Here is a 14,268-nt window from a genome sequence, read left to right as displayed (position 1 = left end):
GATTTTGAGAGAGAGAGAAAGAGAGAGAGAGAGAGAGAGAGAGAGAGAAGGGGTGGAGATGGCATGGAGCACTTTGATATAGACACTGCAATGACAGATAACATCAAGTTGCCAGCTCAACCACATCAAATCTGAGGGAAAACTCCAAAGCTATGCAGACTGAACATTCACTATCAATACCTTATCTTTACATTCAGAGGAATAAGCAAAGCTTTTATACTTTATTTTAGATTTGAGAATTTCAGGCAAAACACTCAGACATTAATGTCAAGTATTTTTACTTTTCAACATCTTGTTGCTGCTCACACGGACTCGGCATGTGCCACCTCCAGAATTGAGTGCTGAAGCATTCTGTCATCGCCAAGTGTCCCGACAGAGTGAGTCATGTAGGTAGTGGCTTGTCAGAGACAGAGGGTATGGAAACCGTTCTCTCCTGTGGCCGTGCCACTGATAAATGTCTAGGCATCTCTAGTTAGCAGATGGTGCCATCACGGACACCTGAGGGATGCTTCTAGAGCCCAGGCCTGTTTAGTGGAGCCCAGAGAGGGATAAGAGGCAAGCAGGAAAATAAACCGGGTCTCACAGCAGCATTCGTCATGTGGTATAAACAATCTGTAGCACTTTGTCTGAGAATGGAGGTGTGAACGCTGCTGAAGTAACTGATACAACACCACCAGAAAAGACATGCACATATACACACACAATAAATGAAATAACAAGGTCTTAAGAAGGGGATTTAAGTGTCTGTAAATCACCAAGGTTAACCAGGCTCTGACTTGTAATTACTGTTGGGCCAAATAACTGGTCTTTATTTACTCCCGTAACATTATTCGTGGTGGAATGGCTTTTATGGTCATTATGATGTCTGCACATTGCTGGGGACAATAAGCAGCATTCTAGAAACTGTGGACTCTGGATGAATCAATGTAGACATTTCATTTTCTGTAGTTTTTCCTTACTCAGTCCTAGTGCTGCGCTGTTGCAGGATTATCTCAAGTTATCATATAGGAAAGATATATACACACACGCGCACACGCACGCACACACACACAGGGTGCACCCAGCTTCCATCCCCTTCTCCTTCTGTTCAAAAAGGCTGTGCGCCCGATCTTATCTCTCAGTCACACTCCTGCAGCTGATAACAAGACACATTGATTTCATAAATCACCCTGGGAACAAATCGTCTGTTATGAGCCGGGGAGATGTCATTTTTCGAAATCCACCGTGAAGAATTCTGCACAACAAGCTTTTTATCAAGCCATCTATCCAATTTATCGCCCAGCTTCCTGTCAAAAGATGCACCAAACAACAGACTAATACAACACAAAATATTTTCAACAACTGCAGGCACCCATCACACAAATTAGGCTGCGACTTCGCCCGGAGAGTAATTGTACGTGTAATGGAGGAACGGCAAACATCATTTTGACAATGTGTGCATCAATCTTACAGCAACAGACAAACACAATCCACCTTCTCTACCCTGGAAGGAAGTTCTGCAGAGCACAGCAAGTCTCTTCCATGTGGAGAAATTCACATCCAACCAAGAAATGATTAACTGTTCACTCCTTCACTATTTTGAGGTTTCAAATGTAAGATCAGTCATGAGCAACGTCTCACAGTTTGCAGTAACACTCAGACAGAAACAACATGGTTCTATGTGAAAAACAACCAGTTTGGTGCCACAGCAAAGAACAGGCTGTATTGTGCCAATGGCTGCAATGTGCTTAAACAGAACAGACTAAATGTTGTCATTTAAGCGAGTTTCTTGTGGCGTGTGACTTGGGGGGGCTCACTGTAGGGGTGTGTGTTCTGAGGCTGTGTGTGTGTGTGTGTTAGCATAAGAAAGGCACAGGGTTCTGAGGGCACGTCTGTACCCGTGGCCCTGTGACAGCGGGGTGGTTGGCATGGGAACACACGCATGGCCTTGGCGGTGGCGCTGTGGCGTGTCGTTGTGACAGGCAGGCTTGGTCTCGGAGGGCACTGGGCCAGCTCTCTGCCCACCTGCTGACATACCAGAGAGGAGGGGACACGCTGTGTTTACTGGCACATCCAGTTAACAGGGACCGCTACAAATACCATCCATTCAACTGTGACGGAAATAATCCAGGTACAGTGTAACAGATCTGGAACACAGTCAGATACAATGGAATAACCACCAATGCGCCTCACGCCATCACGCCATAGTGGAGACAGTGCTGATTTACGAACACATCAAGCTGTGGGAGAAAATAAGAGATAAAAGGATGATGAGAGACAGAAATAAAACAGTGAGAAAAGTGAGCTTGAGAGACAAAGAGTGGGAGAGAGAGAGAGAGGAGGAGAGAGAGGAATGGAGAGAGATGATGGGGAAAGTGAGGAGGGGGGAGAGAAAGAGAGAGAGAGGAGTGGAGAGAGAGGATGGGGAAAGTGAGGAGGGGAGAGAGAAAGAGAGACAGAGAGAGAGAGGAGTGGAGAGAGAGGATGGTGAAAGTGAGGAGGGGGAGAGAGAGAGAGAGGAGGAGAGAGAGGAATGGAGAGAGATGATGGGGAAAGTGAGGAGGGGGAGAGAAAGAGAGAGAGAGGAGTGGAGAGAGAGGATGGGGAAAGTGAGGAGGGGAGAGAGAAAGAGAGACAGAGAGAGAGAGGAGTGGAGAGAGAGGATGGTGAAAGTGAGGAGGGGGAGAGAAAGAGAGAGACAGAGAGCGAGAGGAGTGGAGAGAGAGGATGGGGAAAGTGAGGAGGGGGGAGAGAAAGAAAGAGACAGAGAGCGAGAGGAGTGGAGAGAGAGGATGGGAAAAGTGAGGAGGGGGAGAGAAAGAGAGAGACAGAGAGAGAGGAGTGGAGCGAGAGGATGGGGAAAGTGAGGAGGGGGAGAGAAAGAGAGACAGAGAGCGAGAGGAGTGGAGAGAGAGGATGGGGAAGGTGAGGAGGGGGAGAGAAAGAAAGAGACAGAGAGCGAGAGGAGTGGAGTGAGAGGATGGGGAAAGTGAGGAGGGGGAAAGAAAGAGAGAGACAGAGAGAGAGGAGTGGAGAGAGAGAGAGGGGGAAAGAGAGAGAGAAGTGTGGAGAAAGAGAGAGAAAGAGAGAGACAGAGGATGGGGAGAGTGAGGAGGGGGAGAGAGAGAGAGATAGATAGAGAGGATGGTAGAGAGAAAAAGGAGGGTAGAGAGAGAGATCGATAGAGAGGAGGGTAGAGAGAGATAGATAGAGAGAAATAGGAGGGGGAGAGAGAGAGAGAGAGAGAGAGAGAGAAAGAAAGAGAGAGGAGGGGGAGAGAGTGGAGGGGAGAGAGTTGGTGCATGAGGCAAAAGCATCTGCGGCTGGCCTAGCCAAGGTGTGAATTGAGCTGCTGCCAGGTGTGCTTTAAAACCTTTCAGAGCGTTCACGTTCAGAATGAATGAAGACAGGACTCAAGTGTTTGTTTTCTCAGCAGACGTCCCTGAAGGTCAGTGAACCCCATGCTCTCCAGAGATCGGAGCTGCCTTTATTAAAACCCTGCCGTCCCTCAGGTTTAATCAATGCTGCCTCCGGCCCCACTTCATCACGCACACTGTTAATCTGATTAAAGAGGGAGGATGACTTAGCCAGAAGCTGAGGGGCATGAACTCACTGTGTGGAACCTATACAACAGCATAAAAGCCAACGAGATGAGATATACCATAGTCCATGTCTGCCCATTCTGCAGGGCTCGGTTCTCTCAGTATATAGGGCCTACTGTATACACCTGGTGCTTTGATGTTGATCTCAGTGAGTTCCCAGCTGGCTGCTGTCAGGGTTGTTCTTCTCTATCAGTATGACATGCACAGTACAGTATGCATCTGAGGACGAAGGGCATCGCCATGGTTGCTGCTCCGCTAAGCCCCGGTAGACATCATGGTGTATGTCCAAGTCTGCACAAGTCACATCACACTTGACAGGCTCCACCTGCACTGGCTACGTTTGGCTCGGGTCGATGGAGCAGGGCCTTTAGGGCTATTGAGCCAAGGTCTGCTCAGATTGGGACGTGTTCGCACGCACATGTGTGTATGTGTAGAGGTTCATTGGGTTTGAGCCAAGTATAACTCCTGGGTACAGTACAGCATTTACATGTATATTTGTGTGTGTGTGTGTGTGTGTGTGTGTCTTCACATAGACTAGGATGTTTGGCAGGGTATGGAGGGCTGGTGCTGCGGGGCCCATTCTGCTCTGATGCTCAGGGTGTGTGTGTACCGGCACTGAACATTCTGTCCGACAGACAGAGCAGCCAGCGTGTCACAACGGCAGGACAGGACAGAGGGCGCAGGCAGCCGTGACCCCCCCCCAAACCCCTCTGACCTCCGGAGTAGTCTGTCACCACTGACAATGGCAGTCACGCTCGGCGGAGCGATCCGTTCTGTACCACACTGAAACGCTGTTATGCACTACCTGATATACACTACCGTTCAAAGGTTTGGGGTCACTTAGAAATGTCCTTGTTTTTCAAAGACAATGACATTATTTTGTCCATTAAAATAACATCAAATTGATCAGAAGTACAGTGTAGACATTGTTAACGTTGTAGCTGGAAACAGATGATTTTTAATAGAAAATCTACATAGGCGTACAGAGGCCCATTAACAGCAACCATCACTCCTGTGTTCCAATGGCACGTTGTGTTAGCTAATCCAAGTTCATCATTTAAAAAGGCTAATTGATCATTAGAAAACCCTTTTGCAATTCTGTTAGCACAGCTGAAAACTGTTGACCTGATTAAAGAAGCAATAAAACTTCTTTGGACTATTTGAGTATCTGGAGCATCAGCATTTTTAGGTTTGATTACAGGCTCAAAATGGCCAGAAACAAATAACTTTCTTCTGAAACTTGTCAGTCTATTCTTGTTCTTAGAAATGCAGGGCCAGATTGGGAATTTAGCCAGGACACCGGGGTGAACACCCCTACTCTTATGATAAGTGCCATGGGATCTTTAATGACCTCAGAGAGTAAGGACACCCGTTTATCCTCCCACCCTACACAGGGCAGTATCCCCAATCACTGCCCTGGGGCATTGGGATATTTTTTAGACCAGAGGAAAGAGTGCCTCATACTGGCTGTCCACTTCCAGCAGCATCTGGTCTCCCATCCAGGAACTGACCAGTACCAACCCTGCATAGCTTCAGAAACAAGCCAGCAGTAGTATGCAGGGTGGTATGCTGCTGGCATACATGTATGTAGATATTCCATTAACAATCTGCCATTTCCAGCTACAATAGTCAATTACAAAATTAACAATGTCTACACTGTATTTCTGATCAATTTGATGTTATTTTAAAGGACAAAAAAAACATGTTTTTCTTTCAAAAACAAAGACATTTATTTTGAATGGCAGTATATATCCACAGCACCCTGGGGGTCACAAAACTGCCCCCGTATGGAATATCAGACTTACATAATATTAGATGTACATAATATTAGACGTACATAATATTAGACATACATAATATTATACGTACATAATATTAGATGTCCATAATATTAGATGTCCATAATATTAGATGTCCATAATAGATGTACAGTGGGGTAAAAAAGTATTTAGTCAGCCACCAATTGCGAAAGTTCTCCCACTTAAAAAGATGACAGAGGCCTGTAATTTTCATCATAGGTACACTATGACTATGACAGACAAAATGAGAAGAAAAAAATCCAGAAAATCACATTGTAGGATTTTTTATTAATTCATTTGCAAATTATGGTGGAAAATAAGTATTTGGTCACCTATAAACAAGCAAGATTTCTGACTCTCACAGACTTGTAACTTCTTCTTTAAGAGGCTCCTCTGTCCTCCACTCGTTACCTGTATTAATGGCACCTGTTTGAACTTGTTATCAGTATAAAAGACACCTGTCCACAACCTCAAACAGTCACACTCCAAACTCTACTATGGCCAAGACCAAAGAGCTGTCAAAGGACACCAGAAACAAAATTGTAGACCTGCACCAGGCTGGGAAGACTGAATCTGCAATAGGTAATTAGCTTGGTTTGAAGAAATCAACATTTACATTTACATTTAAGTCATTTAGCAGACGCTCTTATCCAGAGCGACTTACAAATTGGTGCGTTCACCTTAAGACATCCAGTGGAACAGCCACTTTACAATAGTGCATCTAAATCTTTTAAGGGGGGAGGGGGTGAGAAGGATTACTTTATCCTATCCTAGGTATTCCTGAAAGAGGTGGGGTTTCAGGTGTCTCCGGAAGGTGGTGATTGACTCCGCTGTCCTGGCGTCGTGAGGGAGTTTGTTCCACCATTGGGGGGCCAGAGCAGCGAACAGTTTTGACTGGGCTGCGCGGGAACTGTACTTCCTCAGTGGTAGGGAGGCGAGCAGGCCAGAGGTGGATGAACGCAGTGCCCTTGTTTGGGTGTAGGGCCTGATCAGAGCCTGGAGGTACTGAGGTGCCGTTCCCCTCACAGCTCCGTAGGCAAGCACCATGGTCTTGTAGCGGATGCGAGCTTCAACTGGAAGCCAGTGGAGAGAGCGGAGGAGCGGGGTGACGTGAGAGAACTTGGGAAGGTTGAACACCAGACGGGCTGCGGCGTTCTGGATGAGTTGTAGGGGTTTAATGGCACAGGCAGGGAGCCCAGCCAACAGCGAGTTGCAGTAATCCAGACGGGAGATGACAAGTGCCTGGATTAGGACCTGCGCTGCTTCCTGTGTGAGGCAGGGTCGTACTCTGCGGATGTTGTAGAGCATGAACCTACAAGAACGGACCACCGCCTTGATGTTAGTTGAGAACGACAGGGTGTTGTCCAGGATCACGCCAAGGTTCTTAGCGCTCTGGGAGGAGGACACAATGGAGTTGTCAACCGTGATGGCGAGATCATGGAACGGGCAGTCCTTCCCGGGAGGAAGAGCAGCTCCGTCTTGCCGAGGTTCAGCTTGAGGTGGTGATCCGTCATCCACACTGATATGTCTGCCAGACATGCAGAGATGCGATTCGCCACCTGGTCATCAGAAGGGGGAAAGGAGAAGATTAATTGTGTGTCGTCTGCATAGCAATGATAGGAGAGACCATGTGAGGTTATGACAGAGCCAAGTGACTTGGTGTATAGCGAGAATAGGAGAGGGCCTAGAACAGAGCCCTGGGGGACGCCAGTGGTGAGAGCGCGTGGTGAGGAGACAGATTCTCGCCACGCCACCTGGTAGGAGCGACCTGTCAGGTAGGACGCAATCCAAGCGTGGGCCGCGCCGGGAGATGCCCAACTCGGAGAGGGTGGAGAGGAGGATCTGATGGTTCACAGTATCGAAGGCAGCCGATAGGTCTAGAAGGATGAGAGCAGAGGAGAGAGAGTTAGCTTTAGCAGTGCGGAGGGCCTCCGTGATACAGAGAAGAGCAGTCTCAGTTGAATGACTAGTCTTGAAACCTGACTGATTTGGATCAAGAAGGTCATTCTGAGAGAGATAGCGGGAGAGCTGGCCAAGGACGGCACGTTCAAGAGTTTTGGAGAGAAAAGAAAGAAGGGATACTGGTCTGTAGTTGTTGACATCGGAGGGATCGAGTGTAGGTTTTTTCAGAAGGGGTGCAACTCTCGCTCTCTTGAAGACAGAAGGGACGTAGCCAGCGGTCAGGGATGAGTTGATGAGCGAGGTGAGGTAAGGGAGAAGGTCTCCGGAAATGGTCTGGAGATGAGAGGAGGGAATAGAGTCAAGCGGGCAGGTTGTTGGGCGGCCGGCCGTCACAAGACGCGAGATTTCATCTGGAGAGAGAGGGGAGAAAGAGGTCAGAGCACAGGGTAAATCAACTGTGGGATCAATTATTAGGAAATGAAAGACATACAAGACCACTGATAATCTCCCTCGATCTGGGGCTCCACGCAAGATCTCACCCCGTGGGGTCAAAATGATCACAAGAACGGTGAGCAAAAATCCCAGAACCACACGGGGGGACCTAGTGAATGACCTGCAGAGAGCTGGGACCAAAGTAACAAAGCGTACCATCAGTAACACACTACGCCGCCAGGGACACAAATCCTGCAGTGCCAGACGTGTCCCCCTGCTTAAGCCAGTACATGTCCAGGCCCGTCTGAAGTTTGCTAGAGAGCATTTGGATGATCCAGAAGAAGATTGGGAGAATGTCATATGGTCAGATGAAACCAAAATATAACTTTTTTGGTAAAAACTCAACTCGTCGTGTTTAGAGGACAAAGAATGCTGAGTTGCATCCAAAGAACACCATACCTACTGCGAAGCATGGGGGTGGAGACATCATGCTTTGGGGCTGTTTTTCTGCAAAGGGACCAGGACGACTGATCTGTGTAAAGGAAAGAATGAATGGGGCCATGTAGCATGTGATTTTGAGTGAAAGCCTCCTTCCATCAGCAAACACACCGCCCGGGCAACGAAGGAGTGGCTTCGTAAGAAGCATTTCAAGGTCCTGGTGTGGCCTAGCCAGTCTCCAGATCTCAACCCCATAGAAAATCTTTGGAGGGAGTTGAAAGTCCGTGTTGCCCAGCAACAGCCCCAAAACATCACTGCTCTAGAGGAGATCTGCATGGAGGAATGGGCCAAAATACCAGCAACAGTGTGTGAAAACCTTGTGAAGACTTACAGAAAAAGTTTGACCTCTGTCATTGCCAACAAAGGGTATATAACAAAGTATTGAGATAAACTTTTGTTATTGACCAAATACTTATTTTCCACCATGATTTGCAAATAAATTAATTTAAAATCCTACAATGTGATTTTCTGGATTTTTTTCTTCTCATTTTGTCTGTCATAGTCATAGTGTACCTATGATGAAAATTACAGGCCTCTGTCATCTTTTGAAGTGGGAGAACTTAGACAATTGGTGGCTGACTAAATACTTGTTTGCCCCACTGTACATAATATTAGACGTTCATAATATTAGATGTACATAATAGATGTACATAATATTAGACGTACAAAATATATGTACATAATAGATGTACATAATATTAGTGGCAGGTGCTAACACTGCTCAGGCTGCTGTTGTGTGTTTGTTTTCACCTCAACACAACCTTCCCTGTCCTCCCTCTCCCTCATCCACTCTGCTGCATTCTGCTATCCCCTCCCTCGCTTTATCCTCCTCTCCCATTCCCTTCTCGTAGCCACATCTCCCTTTCCTATCCCTCGCCTACATAATTAACCCCACATCCCCCCAGCCTCCTCTCCTTTCCCCGACAGACTGACTGACTGTCACTGCCGCTCAGACATGCTTTAATGCAAACAGGCTGGCAGGACAAAGGCATCAGCCGGCCACAAACGGCAGCTACGTTAGATTCTCTCTTCACAGTTCACACCCAACCACTAACACACAAATAGGTCCCTTTCCATCGCAATGGACTAGAGGGCATCTTATCCCAGAGATGTAACAGGATCCTTCCTGTGCCTCCCAGGCCATCAGATGTTAGATGGGAAAGCAGGGTCCCTTTCCATCGCAATGGACTAGAGGGCATCTTATCCCAGAGATGTAACAGGATCCTTCCTGTGCCTCCCAGTCCTTCAGATGTTAGATGGGAAACCAGGGTCACACAGGAAGCAGGGTGAGATCAGCGTGATGCTGCAGCCAGGCGGTAGTCCCAGGTTACAGCCCTAGTTGAGCCAACCATGGCATGTTCTGGTGTCTGCGGGTTATAGAGAAGGCCTGAGAAAAGCCTCGGATCCAGCCTTGTGTTCCTTTGTTTGGGCTGTGTTTATCTCGGTGGTGGAGCGGAGCTAAGTAAACATTTTGCCTGCCACCCTGCCGCTTCCTTCAACCCAACAGGCCAATCAGCGCCTCCCACTAAATTTGCAAATAACAGTGTTTGACTGGCTGAGAAGAGGAGAAGGAGAACAACACAGGGCCTGGTGATAAATCCGACACACTGTGACCAATGTGACACATTAACAGTAGTGGGTTTAGTTGAACTGCGAGGGTGGAGTTGCAAGTTAACACCATAAGGCTTGTGTTGGAGCTACAGCACTTAGTATGGTCAGACTTGAAGAGGGAAAGTGCATGGCTGGAGACACAACATATCCATCTGTCCTTCTGCAGTGTTTGGCGCTGTGTTTGATGGCAGAGTTGGTGCATCCTGAAGAATGCATCTCATGATTGACGTTTCTAAATCCTTCGCCTCCCTTCTACAACCCACCAGAGTTGAATCCATCTGAATCTACTTTGATCAGAATGATGTATTGTGCTAAAGGGGGAGGTTAAATCCCTTCCATTTACATGCTGCTGTGTTAAGGCACTGCAGGTACCTTTGCAATGTGACTTTTCTCAAAGTGTTTTGCGTCGCCTTAGGAAATGAAATAAATTCCTCTGCCTCTCGTTCCCTATTGCTTAACTAAACGCTCACACTTTCCCCCTCTGACAGCTCTGCCCATGACAAGGGAACCAACTGTGACTCAAGAGCGTTGGCAAGCTGATATGTGTATGTATGTATGTATGTATGTATGTATGTATGTATGTATGTATGTATGTATGTATGTATGCATGTACTGTATATGTGTGTATATGTATGTATATATGTGTGTATATTTATGTGTGTGTGTGTATGCTTGAGTGCGGTATTGTTATAGGAGATGTACAGTATGTGATATAACCAGGACTTCCTGTCAACAGCACCTTTAACAGAAATGGAATGTAGAGAGCAGACAGAAAGTTTAAAGCATCTGACTGAGATCATATCCCATATTGCTCACAATCATCTTTGATTTTCCAATCGAACATGTTATTCATATTGGCAAGATTCCAGAGTGCTCTATGTTTTATGAAGGCACCAAAATGATTGTGTCACCATACTGAGTGTCAGGAGTGACACAGTGCCTGAGTGGACACAGACGGTGTCATTAATCAAAGTGTGTTTTCAGCAGAGTCCGTTCAGTCTGTGCTGCCGGCCTATCAGGAGGCGTCTTCACCGGGCCCGCGGGCAGAGTGGTAAAGGTCCACAGATCTCGTCTCCTCTCTTATCTCTGCATTAGAGCTTCTCGGGGAACGAGGTAAAGAATGAGGGAGGAAGGCAGAACGGATGCAATTAAAAGACTGGGTCACAGATCACAGTGCGAAGCGTCAATGTGATTTATACACCTCCATTCAGCCCAGGGAGCTTTCTGAGTGTGTGATTGTGTGTGTGTGTGTGTGTTTGTGTGTGTGTATGTGTTGTCTCTTATGAGCCATCCACAGCTAGGGGGCGTCAGTGTGTGTCTCCTGGGCCCAAACACACACTATCCATCAGGTGCATTAGTGACATCTTCAAGGTTATGCTAAGAACTACCGATGCCCCACACCCAGCCCGACAGTTCAATAGAATGATCTACCTCTGCCTGGACCAACTTCAAGCACTGCAAAATCCAACTTGAACCTGAACCCCAACCTGCTGAAAACACACACATCGTTTATCAATCCCATTCTGTGGTGTTTATGGTCCAATTAAGATAGAACCAGAAGGGAATCTTAAGAAAATAGATGCACAGTATCCCCCCCCCAGTCCCTAACGAACATGATGACAATATTAACCTGCACCCACCGGATCCTACATCCAAGAATGATCTAAATTCGTGAGGCTCGTATAGCTCTCCGGTCAGACTGAGCATCACAACTGAGAATGAACACTAGATATAACTGAACGCTGTTTTACAAACTCCACCCTAATCTCAGTCTGTGTCAAGTGAATTTGGCATCGTATTTGCATTAGGGAAGTAACCAACGGAAAGAGCTGCCCTAATTGGACTGAGAGTCCCTTTAAAATGCTATCTTAAGACATGCATTCCCCTCTGACACGGTGCATACTGGACAAACAGATCTGCTCTTTTATTCCTTTCATCTGACTCCCACTCAACAGAACTTGCCTCCAAGGCGTCCCCTTCAATTCAGCGGCACAGAGAAGTGCTTTATCAGAGCAATATCTTCCTTAAGAAGACACAGCACATCACACCGTCTGTTATCTCAAAGTACAATATAATAATATCACATAGCCATCAGCTACATGCTATGACAAACAGCATGGGGCAATTTACAGAGAGCCACATATACACTAGGAACAGACCGGGGGGTGGGGGGGGATTCAGGGAAACAGAGAAAGGAACTGAGATACATTCACAGATAGTCAACTTTTTATCTGTTTATCTGTAGTGCAAACAGCCACCAACGTGATGCCACCTTTCTAAATGTAAGATGCAGATACAGTGTCCAGACAGGTACAATCAGCATTTAACTTTACTTATTGGTTATAAAGATGTTGGCCAATGTGCATGAAGGAAGACATCAGGAAGACATCAGCACAGACTGGCAAGTGTATAGTGTTATTGTCTAGTCCTCCTCCAACGGGTATTTTTTAGCCAATCCTGATTACCCTGGAGGCAGGCTTAATAAATACTAGAAGACTAGTTCCCTCCCTCAGGGGAACTGGAACTGTCTTTAGAAGGTAATCAGCATCGCTGTGTGTCACTTCCATTTTCTCTCTATCCCTCCCTCTCTCCTGCTCTGCATCCCTCTCTTACTACCGTAGTGCTTAACCCTCTCTATCCCTCCCTCTCTCCTGCTCTGCATCCCTCTCTTACTACCGTAGTGCTTAACCCTCTCTATCCCTCCCTCTCTCCTGCTCTGCATCCCTCTCTTACTACCGTAGTGCTTAACCCTCTCTATCCCTCCCTCTCTCCTGCTCTGCATCCCTCCTCCTGCTCTGCACTACCGTAGTGCTTAACCCTTAACCCTACTACCGTATCCCTCCCTCTCTCCTGCTCTGCATCCCTCTCTTACTCTGCTTAACCCTCTCATCCCTCCCTCTCTCCTGCCTGCATCTTACTACCGTAGTGCTTAACCCTCTTATCCCTCCCTCTCTCCTGCTCTGCATCCCTCTCTTACTACCCTTAACCCTCTCTAACCCCTCTCTCTCCTGCTCTGCATACTACCCTTAACCCTCTCTACCCCTCCCTCTCTCCTGCTCTACTCTTACTACCGTAGTGCTTAAACATCCCTCTCTTACTACCGTAGTGCTTAACCCTCTCTAACCCCTCCTCTCTCCTGCTCTGCATCCCTCTCTTACTACCCTAACCCTCTCTATCCCTCCCTCTCTCCTGCTCTGCATCTCTTACCTCTCTAACCCTCCCTCTCCTGCTCTGCACTAACCCTCTCTATCCCTCCCTCTCTCCTGCTCTGCATCCCTCTCTTACTACCGTAGTGCTTAACCCTCTCTAACCCATCCTCCCTCCTGCTCTGCATCCCTCTCTTACTACCGTAGTGCTTAACCCTCTCTATCCCTCCTCTCTCCTGCTCTGCATCCCTCTTACTACCGTAGTGCTTAACCCTCTTAACCCTCCCTCTCTCCTGCTCTGCATCCCTCTCTTACCGTAGTGCTTAACCCTCTCTAACCCTCCCTCTCTCCTGCTCTGCATCCTCTATCCCCCCTCTCTCCTGCTCTGCATCCCTCTCTTACTACCGTGCTCTAACCCTCTCTATCCCTCCCTCTCTCCTGCTCTGCATCCCTCTCTTACGACCGTAGTGCTTAACCCTCTCTAACCCCTCCTCTCTCCTGCTCTGCATCCCTCTCTCTTACTACCGTAGTGCTTAACCCTCTCTAACCCTCCTCTCTCCTGCTCTGCATTCCTCTTAACCCTCCCTCTCTCCTGCTCTGCATCCCCTCTTACTACCGTAGTGCTTAACCCTCTCTAACCCTAACCCTCTCTAACCCTCCCCTCTCCTGCTCTGCAAACCCAACAGCCTGCATTCCCCAGTGTCTCTGATTACTTAGCAGGACGTGTTAACCCTCCTAAGAAACCCAACAGCCTTTCCCTGATGATTGTGTTAGACATCCCTGGTGATTGTTTAGCTGCCGTGTTCAGCATCTTGATTTGATTTTGTACAATTAGCCTAATTAGCATTACAAATACCCACTGAGACAGAAACAAAAATGTCTGTATTCATTGAAGAACATATTCAAAATGAAAGGCAAATAATGTAGAGAGGAAATGAATAAATAAATAACCAATGAATGCAACTACGGTGGTGCATTAATCTAGGGACAACAGCAACATACAGGTGGTGTATACTGAACCGCAATATAGAAGATTGCAATGCCATGGTTGGGACTATGTCCTCAGCAACACTAACCCCTGACAATATTGATGTTGGTAGAATATCTGAGCACCTACATTATGTACTAGGAAGTGGGTTCTTATGTTGAGCTGTAGAATATCTACTGGGTAGTGGGTATCATTGTTACGATGTACAGTACCTGCGCAGTATCTGATGAATAGTGACTGGCTGTGAGTAATCAGACCAGGCAGACAGCCCTCTCTCTCTCTCTCTCTGACCAGATCATGTCTCCTTAAAC

At 47.2% G+C, this 14,268-nt stretch overlaps 1 protein-coding gene across 1 annotated transcript in view; it reads right to left on the bottom strand.

Moving 5' to 3' along the window:
• The window catches only part of LOC115137882 (cadherin-4-like), a 257,900-nt gene that overhangs the window by 83,277 nt on the left and 160,355 nt on the right, over window positions 1-14,268 (bottom strand). The window lies entirely within an intron of this gene.

This window comes from Oncorhynchus nerka, linkage group LG2 (genome assembly GCF_034236695.1).
Source record: "Oncorhynchus nerka isolate Pitt River linkage group LG2, Oner_Uvic_2.0, whole genome shotgun sequence".
Lineage (NCBI taxonomy): Eukaryota > Metazoa > Chordata > Actinopteri > Salmoniformes > Salmonidae > Oncorhynchus > Oncorhynchus nerka.
Note: the sequence above shows the minus strand (reverse complement) of the source record. Positions and strands in the feature narration are given on the sequence as shown.